Here is an 11,224-nt window from a genome sequence, read left to right as displayed (position 1 = left end):
GTCATGAGCCTGTGGTGTGCCTCTTTACTGCACAATGACTTCTTTGGCCTGAGGCACTGAGATGTGGGACACCATACTGAGAGCAGACATTCTGTAAGCACATGGGTAATGCTGGAGTTCTTACGGATTCTGATAAGGACAAATCACTGCCCCCTCAAAAGGGATAGGGGGGCTACTCTAAGCAACATGCCACTGTGTGGCTGGATGTTTTCTCCCCCTACTAAGTAATAGGGCTCAGTGTCAATCTCTCTTGTGAGCAAGCTGGACACTCAGCAGTAGCTCTCAACCTCGGTGAGACGGCTCCGATGATCTTGGGCCCATGCAAAGCCTCCATCTTGTAACCAAGTCTGCTGTTTGTCAGCCCATTGTTCCAGCACGAGGGTGCCTGATGGCTAAAGAGAAAGGCTGGCTGACGTCCACAGGGTGGGTTATCCTGCTCAGTGTTGCGGAAATGCATGCCAGTCCTGGACCTGCCATACACTTATCTCTTCCCCAGGCCTCTTTTCCTTCAGCCTTTCCATTTTATTTTTTTCCAAGACTCTGACCAACTGGCCAAGCCACTTAACACTTCCCAGTACTCCACGCACATCCTTAACCTGGACCATCCCTATGTACATAGTACATGACCAGTGAATGCTTTCAGCTCTAACCCCTGGGAATATTCCCTTTGCCACTGCCCTTCAGGGACACCCTAAATGGGACCATCAACTGGGAACCCCCATGAGGGCATATATGTGGCTTGCAGAAGCAGTAGTGCGATGAAGATACGTGACTTGGGAGTCTGGGATGCCTGCTCATGCAATTTGTTTTGTTTAAAATTTTTTTTTTAATTTATTGATTTTTAGAGAGAAGGGAAAGGGGGGAGAGAAAGAGAAATGTTGACTTGTTGTTTCACTTATTCATGCATTTGTTGGTTAATTCTTTTTTTAAGTATATTTTATTACTTATGTTATTACAGTTGTCCCATTTTTTTTTCTCCTCTTTATTCCCCTCCACCTTGCACCGGTATTTTCCCCACTTAGTTCATGTCCATGCATTTTACATATAAGTTCTTTGGCTTCTCCATTTCCTATACTGTTCTTAACCTTCCCCTGTCTATTTTGTACCTACCATTTAAGCTTCTTATTACCTGTACCTTTCCCCCCTTTCTCGCTCCCCCCCACTGCTGATAACCCCCCATGTGCTCTCCATTTCTGTGATTCTGTTCCTGTTCTAGTTGTTTGCTTAGCTTGTTTTTGTTTTGTTTTGTTTTGTTTTAGGTTCAGTTGTTGATAGTTGTGAGTTTGTTGTCATTTTACTGTTCGTGTATTTGATCATCTTTTTTCTTAGATAATTCACTATAACATTTCATATAATAAGGACTTGGTGGTGATGAACTCCTTTAACTTGACCTCACCTGGGAAGCACTTTATCTGCCCTTCCATTCTAAATGGAAGGATAAAGTAATCTTGGATGTAGGTCTTTGCCTTTCATGACTATGAATACTTCTTTCCAGCCCCTTCTTGCCTGTAAGGTTTATTTGGAGAAATCAGCTGATAGTCTTATGGGAACTCCTTTGTAGGTAATTGTCTCCTTTTCTCTTACTGCTTTTAAGATTCTCTCCTTATCTTTAATCTTCAGTAATTTAATTATAATGTGTCTTAGTGTGTTCCTCCTTGGGTCCAATTTCTTTGAGATTCTCTGAGCTTCCTGGACTTCCTGGAAGTCTATTTCTTTCTCCAGATTGGGGAAGTTCTCCTTCACTGTTTTTTCAAATAAGTTTTCAATTTCTTGCTCTTCCTCTTCTCCTTCTGGAACCCCTATGATCCAGATGTTGGAGCATTTCAAGTTGACCCGGAGGTTCTTAAGCCTCTCAGTTTTTTTGATTCTTATTTCTTCATTCTGTTCTGGTTGAATGTTTATTTCTTCCTCCTGCTTCAAATCATTGATTTGAGTCCCAGTTTCCTTTCTGTCACTGTTGGTTCTCTGTATATTTTTCTTTATTTCATTTTGCATAGCCTTCACTTTTTCCTCTGTTTTGTGACCACACTCAACGATTTCTGTGAGCATCCTGATTACCAGTGTTTTGAACTCTGCATCTGATAGGTTGTCTATCTCTTCATTGCTTAGTTCTATTTTTGGACCTTTGATCTGTTCTTTCATTTGGGACATATTTCTTTGCCTCAGCTCTCCTGTTATGTTGTAAGGGGCGGAGCCTTAGGTATTTGCCAGGGCGGGGTAACCCACTTTGGGTGTTGTGGTGCTGTATGTGGGGGAGGGGTCAGAGAGGAAACAATTCCGCTTGCTCAGCTTTCTGTGGGCTTTCAGTCACTTCCCCCACTACCCACAAGCAAATTGGGCCATTCTGGTGCTGATTCCTGGGTGGGTGGGTTTGTGTACGTTCTAGGACCCTGTGGGTCTCTCCAACAAACTCTCCTATGAGGCTGGGAGTTTCTCCTGCTGCTGCAACACTTACATGTTTTTACAGCCAGAGGTTTTGAGGGTTTTTTCCCATGCGGGAACCATGGGTTGCATGGGCTGTCTCACTCCCCAGTTGTTCCTCCTGGTTTATCTGCACGTGAATGTGGAACTGCCCCGTCTGCCAGCCGCTGCCTTGCCACTTGTCTTCTTTGCCCCAGCTGCCCATCTCTGCCCCTCTATCCAGAAACAGTCTGAATGAATATTTCTTCTTTAACTCCTTGTTTGTGGGACTTCCACACAGTTCCATTTTCTGGCAGTTCTGGTTGTTTTTTGTTTTTAAATTTGTTGTTGTCCTTCTTTTTGTTGTGCAAGGAGGCAAAGTGTACCTACCTACGCCTCCATCTTGGCCCTCATTAGTTAATTCTTTGTTGTTCCCTGACCTGAGATTGAACCCACAACCTTGGCCTATTGGGAGGACTAGGCAACTAACTGACCTACCCAGCCAGGGCTCATGCAATTTACTTACACATTCTGGAGAAGCTCCAGTCTGGTCCAGAGGTGTCACTCCAATCACATAATGGATGACTGCTTTGCCTGTCTAACTTTATAACTCACAGGTCAGATAAGATTCAGCTTATGGGGGTAGATCAAGTTGAATGGTCACTTGGTGCCCACTGGTCAGGCACTCCATTTTTATTAGGGCCTAATAGCATACCAGTTGCTGTTTTTTAGATGTAATTCTTTGTCAGATGTCGGGGAGCTCTGCCCACAGCGCTACCCTGGGGCACCGTGGATGAGAATAATTCTATCAAGATGTTATCTGTTTGGGGAGGAAGGCTGACCAGTATCTCAGAGGAGAAAGGTGTTTTAGCCTCTCTCTCAATGGGCTTTTATTGAGTTTAGCTTGCATAGGGATGCATATCAGTGAAAGGTGGTATAGTTTACAGATAATATTTCTGAGGTCATGGGGTCCTTTTGAGTCAGGGTCTGGTAGACAGGGTGATGCCCATCAGCTGTAAAACCTTGGGAAACAAACTTATTTTGTGCTTGGACCCTTAACATTGAAATTGAGGGCATTCTTAGCAAAGCAGGTTTTACAGGACTTTATAAATTCTTTCTTAGGCCTGATCGCCCCCCACCAGGAACCACCGGTTCTGACACAGGGCTGCACCCCCCTTTGGCATTGTTTCAGGTCTGAATCAGGTGGGGGAAGCAAGGCAGCTAAGAGATTAGGTAACTTTTTCAGATAGCATGAGGACTCAGGCTATGATAAAGCCAAGGAGTGAGGGTTTTTTGTCCCTTCTCCACAATCCCCTAAGTCTTCCCTGATGGCCCTTCGTGACCATGCCTGTCTTAGGTTGTCCCTCCCTTGAGGAATCTTATGTGTCATTGGCTAACCAGTCACCTGCCCAAGGCCATGCAGGTGAAGTAAAGGGCTGTGCCTCTGCCAGGAGGATAAGTTTTGTCTCCTTAGTGGCTTATGGTCCCAAGGTCCCCTAGCTGTGGAGCCTTTTCACCTTTTGGTGGGCTTACAGCCTCTGAAACCAGGCAGGATGGTTCCCAAGAGTCAGAGAGAGAATGACCTTTTTCCAGAACCTCAGGGTGTGTGCTGCAATTCTGTGCCAGAACTTGCCAGAGACTCCACACTGCATCCTTCTCTACCACAGCTATTTCTAGCACACTGGACATGCTGGATCAAAAGGCCCAAGTACCAGAGCAGCTTGTTCACAGCCTGGACCTGCTGCAGGGCCCTTTCTTGGTCTGGGATGCACCTGAAGCTGTCAGCCTTCTGTGTCACTCAATAATTAGTTTGAAGTGGTATTCTCAAGCACAGTACACCTTGTCCCCAAAGTTCAAAGAAACCAAATGAACGCTGTGCTCTCTTCTTAGTGCTAGAAAGTGCAGGGTGTAGCATCTTGTCCTTGACGTCAAGCTGAAGACCAGGGCTTTTGGAAAGGAGGTGGTGATCCCTGGCCAGACAGATCATTTGGTTAGAGCATTGTCCTGATACACCGAGGTTGCAGGTTTAAACCCTGGTCAGGGCATGTTCAAGAATCGACCAATGAATGCATAAATAAGTAAAACAACAAATCAGTGTTTCTCTCTCTCTCTGTAAAATCAATTAAATAATAAAGAAAAGAAAATATTTCTGTAAAGAAGAGGGAAAGAGGTGGTGATCAAGGGAATCTGAGCTCTGTCCAACACAGCACAGATAATGCATGCTATTATGCATTTTTGCTTCTCCTATCTGCTTTCGGGGAACAAAATGGATGATTTTTTACTATCCTGTCCTCTGTGTCCAGACTTTACCAACAGCCCACTATTACATTGTATGATCAGTTATTATTTTATTTCAAAGATTTTTATTTATTTATTTTTAGAGAGAGGGAGAGGGAAGGAGAAAGAGGGAGAGAAATATCAATGTGTGGTTGCTTCTTGTGCACCCCCTACTGGGGACCTGGCCCTCAACCTAGGCATGTGCCCTGACTGCGAATCGAACCAGTGACCATTTCATTCACAGCCTGCGCTCAATCCACTGAGCTGCACCAGCCAGCAGTTACTATTTTATAAATGACTGCCAGGGGCTGGCATTGTGTTATTTGAGGATTACCTGGCACCACTTCACAAGTGGGAAAACTGAGATCAAGGTCAAGGGACTTAGCTTTAGTCACACAGTGAGAACATTAATCTGAACCGAGCAGGTGCTTCCAGCTTAGGACTTCTAGGCTCTGTGGGTGAGGAGGGAGTATTTGTGTGAGCAAGCCCTGTGCTAAGTACTTTGCAGGTATGAACTCATACACCCCGATAACAGGCCAATAGCAGTGATTCTTATTACCATTCCCACTTCACAGGCAGTGAATCTGAGAACTCAGGAGATAAAGCAACTTGCTCAAGGTCATACGTCAATAAATGGGCATCAGAACAAGGCAATCTGACTTCAAATCTTGGGATCTCAAGATTTGAGAACGAGTAGCCACTACTGAATCAGGGACATAACCCCACATGGATAGGTGGGCACTACTTAACTGCTCTCCCACCTAATAATTTCATGTTAGACAACCGAGTCGAGCAGAAAAGGAGCAGGACTTTCAAAGCTTTTGACTGTCACTGGGACAAAAGAACTCTGTGGAATTTCCCAGAGAAGACCAGTACATTCATACTATAAAAAAACAGAATCCAAGAAACTTTTCTAACCACCAGCCAAAACTCTACACTTCCAGTAACCTGTTATGCTTTGCAGCAATTGCAACCCCAAACATAGACTTGTTTGCAGAACCACTGTTCTTTTTTTCCCCTCACCTGAGGATTTATGCACTGATCTTTAGAGAGAGAGGAAGGAAGGCGGGGAACAGAAGCAGAAACTGAGAGAGAAACATTGATGTGAATGGGAAACATCCATCAGTTGCTTCTTGTATACACCCCGACCAAGGATCAAACTCGCAACCTAGGTATGTGCCCTGATGAGGAATCTAACTGGTGACCTTTTGGTGCACAGGATGACGCCCAAACGACTGAGCCACACTGACCAGGACAGAACCACTTTTCTTCACATGCACTTTGCTGACCTTGTGAGCGCTCTGACACGCTCCCACAGTGCTTCTGAAAGGAGCAGTGATGTTTTAGTTCTCACTCGGCACCTTTTCTCTGAGCAGCTCCAGGCATTTGCAGAACCAAAGGCATTACTTTATAATTGTTCTTCCTGTATCTACTTAGTCAACATTAATTCTATGCCAACACTATACCAAGCATGCCAGGGACTAGGCATGCAAAAGTAAATAAAAACCCAGCAACCTGTTCTTTTAGAGTTCACATCTGGGTGAAAAGAAATAGCCATGGCATGTAAACATTTTAGTGCCTCTAACTTCTTATTGAAAAGGAACAGATAACCAAATAAGTTCAGTAAAACTGAGGTGCTGTGGATTGAAATGGTCAGCCCTTGATTCTGACCTCAACAACTTGTTTTTTCCATAGGTCTGCATGGGTCTGGCTGGGCTTCTCAACTCACAGCTTTAGTACAGAACTATTACATGAGTTTGTGATGAGCCAGGCCTCATAAAAGTATTCTTTGTTCTTATGAAGGTATGAAAAAACTCTTTAAATAATATATACTATAATAATATATTCGATTTTTTGAAAATTATAAGGTCCTTTGTAAATATAATGTTAGTATTGATATTGATAAATGAGATCACTGGCTTGGTTAATAATACGGCACAGTGGGCTCCAAGAGCAACTGATAGACCTGAGCAGCGAATCAATGGCGGGAGAGACAGTTTCCTCAGTTTTTTCTTCATTCTTTTCTACTCCTCGGTAAAAAGCTCCTTTTATTCATGTTGCATTCCCAGTGGCTGGCAAAATGCTGGGAGGTGCTCAATAACTATGTATTGACATGTTGAAAAAATGTTATTTATGTATTTTAAAGATTTTATTTATATTTAGAGACAGGGGAATGGAGAGAGAAAGAGAGGGAGAAAAACATCGATGTGAGAGAGAATCATCGATCGGTTGCCTTTCGTATGCACTCTGACCCGTGACCTGGCTCACAACCCAGGCATGTGCCCTCACCTGGGATCGAACTGGCAACTTTTCAGTTTGCAGGATGACACTCAACCAATTGAGCCACACCAGTCAGGGTTGTTGAGAAAATTTTAAAAAGGAGAAAAGAAAGCTTTTAGAGAACAGAAAGCCAGCCATTTTAGGCAGAGTCGTCTGTATGTTGACGTCTCCCCCCCAACCCTCTTTCACATTGTATGTGTCTCCCTAACAGGCCACTCTCATTCTATGTGCATCTCCTCATGCACATGGGCTTGTGGCAGATGCCTTCTTCCACGTCACACCTGCGCCTGCTGTGGGCACCTGTGTGGATGAGAGTGTCACAAGAAGAGGAGATTATGTGACTGGAAGGAGAATGGGAGCTGAGGTCTGTTTGAGCCCCTGCTCTGCCACTTATGGACCCTGTGACCTGGGGCAAATCTCATTGACCCTCTCAGCCTCAGTTTCCTCATCTGTAAAATGGAGATAAGCCAGGTTGAGCCATTTTATGTGGAAAATGGGCTGTGACTCAGGCGATGCATCATCAACTGGCAAAGGCTGTTGTACTCGGTATCATCATTTTACTTATTATATCAATAGAGTAATGATAAGAAATAGAGGGCTGCTCTGGCCAGGTTGCCCAGTGGGTTGCAGTGTCATTCCAAACACCAAAATTTGCAGGTTCAATTTCTGGTCAGAGTGCATACGGGAGGCAGCTGATCAATGTTTCTCTCTCACATCAATGTTTCACTCTCTCTCTCTCTTCCTTCTCTAAAATCAATTACAAAATGTTTATCCAAAAAAAGAAAAAGAAAAAAGAATTGGGGGGCCATGTGTTGGTCCATTCAACAGAGGTAAGTTTTCCCACGAGGTGTCAGCAGCCTGGCATGATGGATGCAGCCGCTAGGACATGCGCGGCTCTTGTTCTCTGGGGCGTTCATTCTCATGAGAGAGAGAAAAAGAAACTTGTGAACAAATAAGAAACATAGTTTCGGGTTGTGCTAGGAGTTATGAAGATGATAACGCAGGCTCTCTTGAGGACATGTCAGACACTTTAACCCGCTGACCAGGAAAGAACAAGCCAGACTTTCGAGGTCTGGGACACAGGTGCAGTGGCCTGGAGCACTGGGCACAGTCACAAGCCAGTCTGCCGATCTCAGCCTGAGAACCTCCTTGGGACCAGCGGGCTCCCTTGTCAGCTCCTGCAGGTGCACCCTGCTCTCCCAGGCCAGCCACGCCATTGCCATTGCACTTAACAGCCTCCTGCAGTTGTGACTTCTCACTCTGGGAAGTAGGGAGGGCTGGCTCAGGCCTGGGATGGGGCAGAGCCAGCCTGCAGGGTGTTGGAGAAAATGGAAACAGAAAAAAGCAGACAGGACGAGTGTGGAGGGGCTACATAGAACCCTCCAGCCCGGAAGTCTGAAAACTGAGCCCAGATTCTGCAGAGAATTCCAGAATCCTGGTCATCTCCACCTCAGGATTCTGGCTTTTGGACACAGAAGACCCCAGAAAAGGACTCTTTCTTTCTATCCCCCCAGAGTAGGAAGACACCATGAGGGTTGGCACTGTTTGGTATTAAGTAACCCCCACTCTCCCACACCTGATCGCCACCTTCTCAATAACCTGCCATTTAACTGATCACCAGGAGGCAGGAGCCACTACAGTGCAGCCCCATCAAATGCCAGGGCTTTGCTCTGCGATGCTCCATGTGGCTGGAATTACGCTTTGCACAGCTCACTGCTTTGATACACTTTGAGATAATTGCAACAGAAGCACTTTTCACTTTTAAAATGGGATCACTCACTCTCTTTGTCTGGAGGCGTTGGCCCAGGCCAGCAGCACTGGCAAGTTGGTTCTCTTAGATCCAGGTACAGTGGACCCTCCCACAACAGCTCTGTCCAAACACAGACCACGTTATGGGCCTGCCGGGAATCTCGTCTTTGCCTCCACATTTCGTCAGAGGAGTATCACTTGGAGAGCCTGAGCCCTCTCTACAGCTGTGACTGTTTCTCACCTTTATTTATATTTCATCCACTTCTACCTCATGCCAAGGTCATCTGGGTAATTATTTGATCACTCCAAGCTTCATGTGTCTCACCTGGGAAATGGGGAAGAACAGCTCTATGGGAGGATTTGTGGGATTCCAGCAATGAATGGGTGTTGAGCAGGGCAGAGCATCTGTCTTATACGAAGAAGGAACTCAGGTATTTTCTTCCCTTCTTTCCTACCAGCTCCTGGGACTGTGAGGGGAACTCTTGTGAGTGTCTCTTCGTGGCTGGGGCAAGGGGCAGATCTTATGTCTTCCCTCTGGCCAGGCTGGGGAGGCCAGGGTCCAGTCCCACCCCACGCCATACATGCTGCTGGGCTGATAACAGGAAGGGTTACAGAGGAGTATGTGTGAGATGGCTTGTCTGCTGGTGTCCCCTCCCAGAACCCTTTTCCTGAGTTCCCAAATACGAGTTTGAGCCACCATAGCAAAATACCACAGGCCGTGTGGCATAAACTATAGAAATTTATTTTCTCACAGTTCTGGAGTTTGGAATTTCAAGATCAAGTTGCCAGCGTGTTTGGGTTCTGGTGAGAGCTCTTTTCCTGGCTTGCAGATGGCTGCCTTTTTGCTGTGTCCTCAGCTGGCCTTTCCTCTGTGCTGGTGTATGGAAGCAGGGATGTCTCTGGTCTCTCTCCTTTTTATAAGCACACCAGTCCTATCCGTTTGGGGCTCCACCTTTATGACCTCATTTAACCTTAATTACTTCTTTCAAGGCCCTATCTTTAAATACAGCCACACTAGGGGTGGGGGGGTGGGCAGTGGTTAGGGCTTCAACATATGCATAGTGAGGGGACACAAAGTCCCTACACAAAATGTCAAAGCCCATCCCCTCATGGAGCTCAGACTCTGAGGCAGGTAGGATCACAGGAGATTCAAGGCAGTTGTGCCTGGAGCCATGGTATTCCCCAGGGCCTCAGGGGAGAGAGCTGTCTTCTGATGGGCGATGGAGGGGAGGAGGAGCAGAGGAGTTTGGGGACAGCTATGCGGAACCTTGATAAGAAGCCACCTAGGTTCAGAGACAGTCTGGGCCAAGATGTGAAGAGCACACGGGATCGGATCAGTTTGCTAGCTCCACTTCTCTCCTTCTCTCTCCTGCTGTGGGCCCTTTGGGAATGTGTGCCCTGCTTGAAGTTTCCTAAGGCTGAGTTTGCTGTTAGAGTGCATCACAACACGGCAAAGGAAAGAGCTGGCTGGAGTGGCTGCGACAAGAGGGCTGCGGGGGGTGGGGGGGGGGCCCTGCAGCAGCTGGAGTCCCTGCTCCAGGCAGCCAGAGAGCCTTGTGTCCAGCTGCTGCCGGGACAGAGCTGGCAGCGTCCAGAGGGGACAGACAAGGATCATGAGGAGAACGTGGGAGGCTGGGAGTCCGCAGAGACTGCAGAGAGAGAGTTCTTGGTGACTTGAGAGTCAGGTTCCAGGACTGCTGGGAGGTGATCAGGAAGGGAGACTAGTGGAGAAGTGTGGAAGATCCTGGTTGTCTCAAGGGACCCCAGAGAACCCAAGGAAGTGCCAGATGTTCTAAGGAACCTGTGAGGCTAAGGGTATCAAAGGCACCAGGGAATGTGGGGGTCAGGACAATAAGGTGTTCAAGGGAGTTCAGAGTCTCATAGACTCTGGGGGCTGGGATCCGAGGTCTAGAGAGGGTGGGGAGATTTAAGGTTCCCACTCCCTCCTCCATCACGGTCCAGCATGTAGACTGGCTGAGAAGGAGCCATGGAGTCAGTGCTTCAGGTTTCTTGGTGCCTCCCTTGGGGCTGAGGTCCTCATGGGTGGTCTAAGTGTCACCCACAGCCATCTGAAGGAGGAGGCAGGTAGGCCTGCAGATGCCTTGGGCCAGGCATTGTGCTGTGAGGTGTGCAGTGGACTTTCCATTTGATGGGTGAGCTAAACTGAGGCTAGGAGAAGTAAATAATCAATAACTTGCTCAAGCAGACTAGTAAGTACGTTAAACTAAGATTCAGCTCAGATCTGGCTCCAAAGGCAGTATTTTTTTCATCTTTGCATTCTCTGCCCCTGGCTGGTTTGTTATCATTAATTCATTGAGCATCTATTGAGAACTTATCATGTGCTGGAGTGGTGGTAGTTTCAAGGGCTAGAAAGATAAATAAGACACAAGGGCAGGGAGATGCATAGGTAAACAAATCCAGATAATTCAGAACGACAGCAGCTAAACCAGAAGCACGGAGCCCAGGGACTGTAAGAAGGAGAGGGTCATATACCTGGGGTAAGGGTGTGTGGGGAAGA

Source organism: Desmodus rotundus, chromosome 12, assembly GCF_022682495.2.
Source record: "Desmodus rotundus isolate HL8 chromosome 12, HLdesRot8A.1, whole genome shotgun sequence".
Classification (NCBI taxonomy): domain Eukaryota; kingdom Metazoa; phylum Chordata; class Mammalia; order Chiroptera; family Phyllostomidae; genus Desmodus; species Desmodus rotundus.
The sequence above is the reverse complement of the archived record's forward strand: the minus strand, read 5'-3'. Positions refer to the sequence as shown.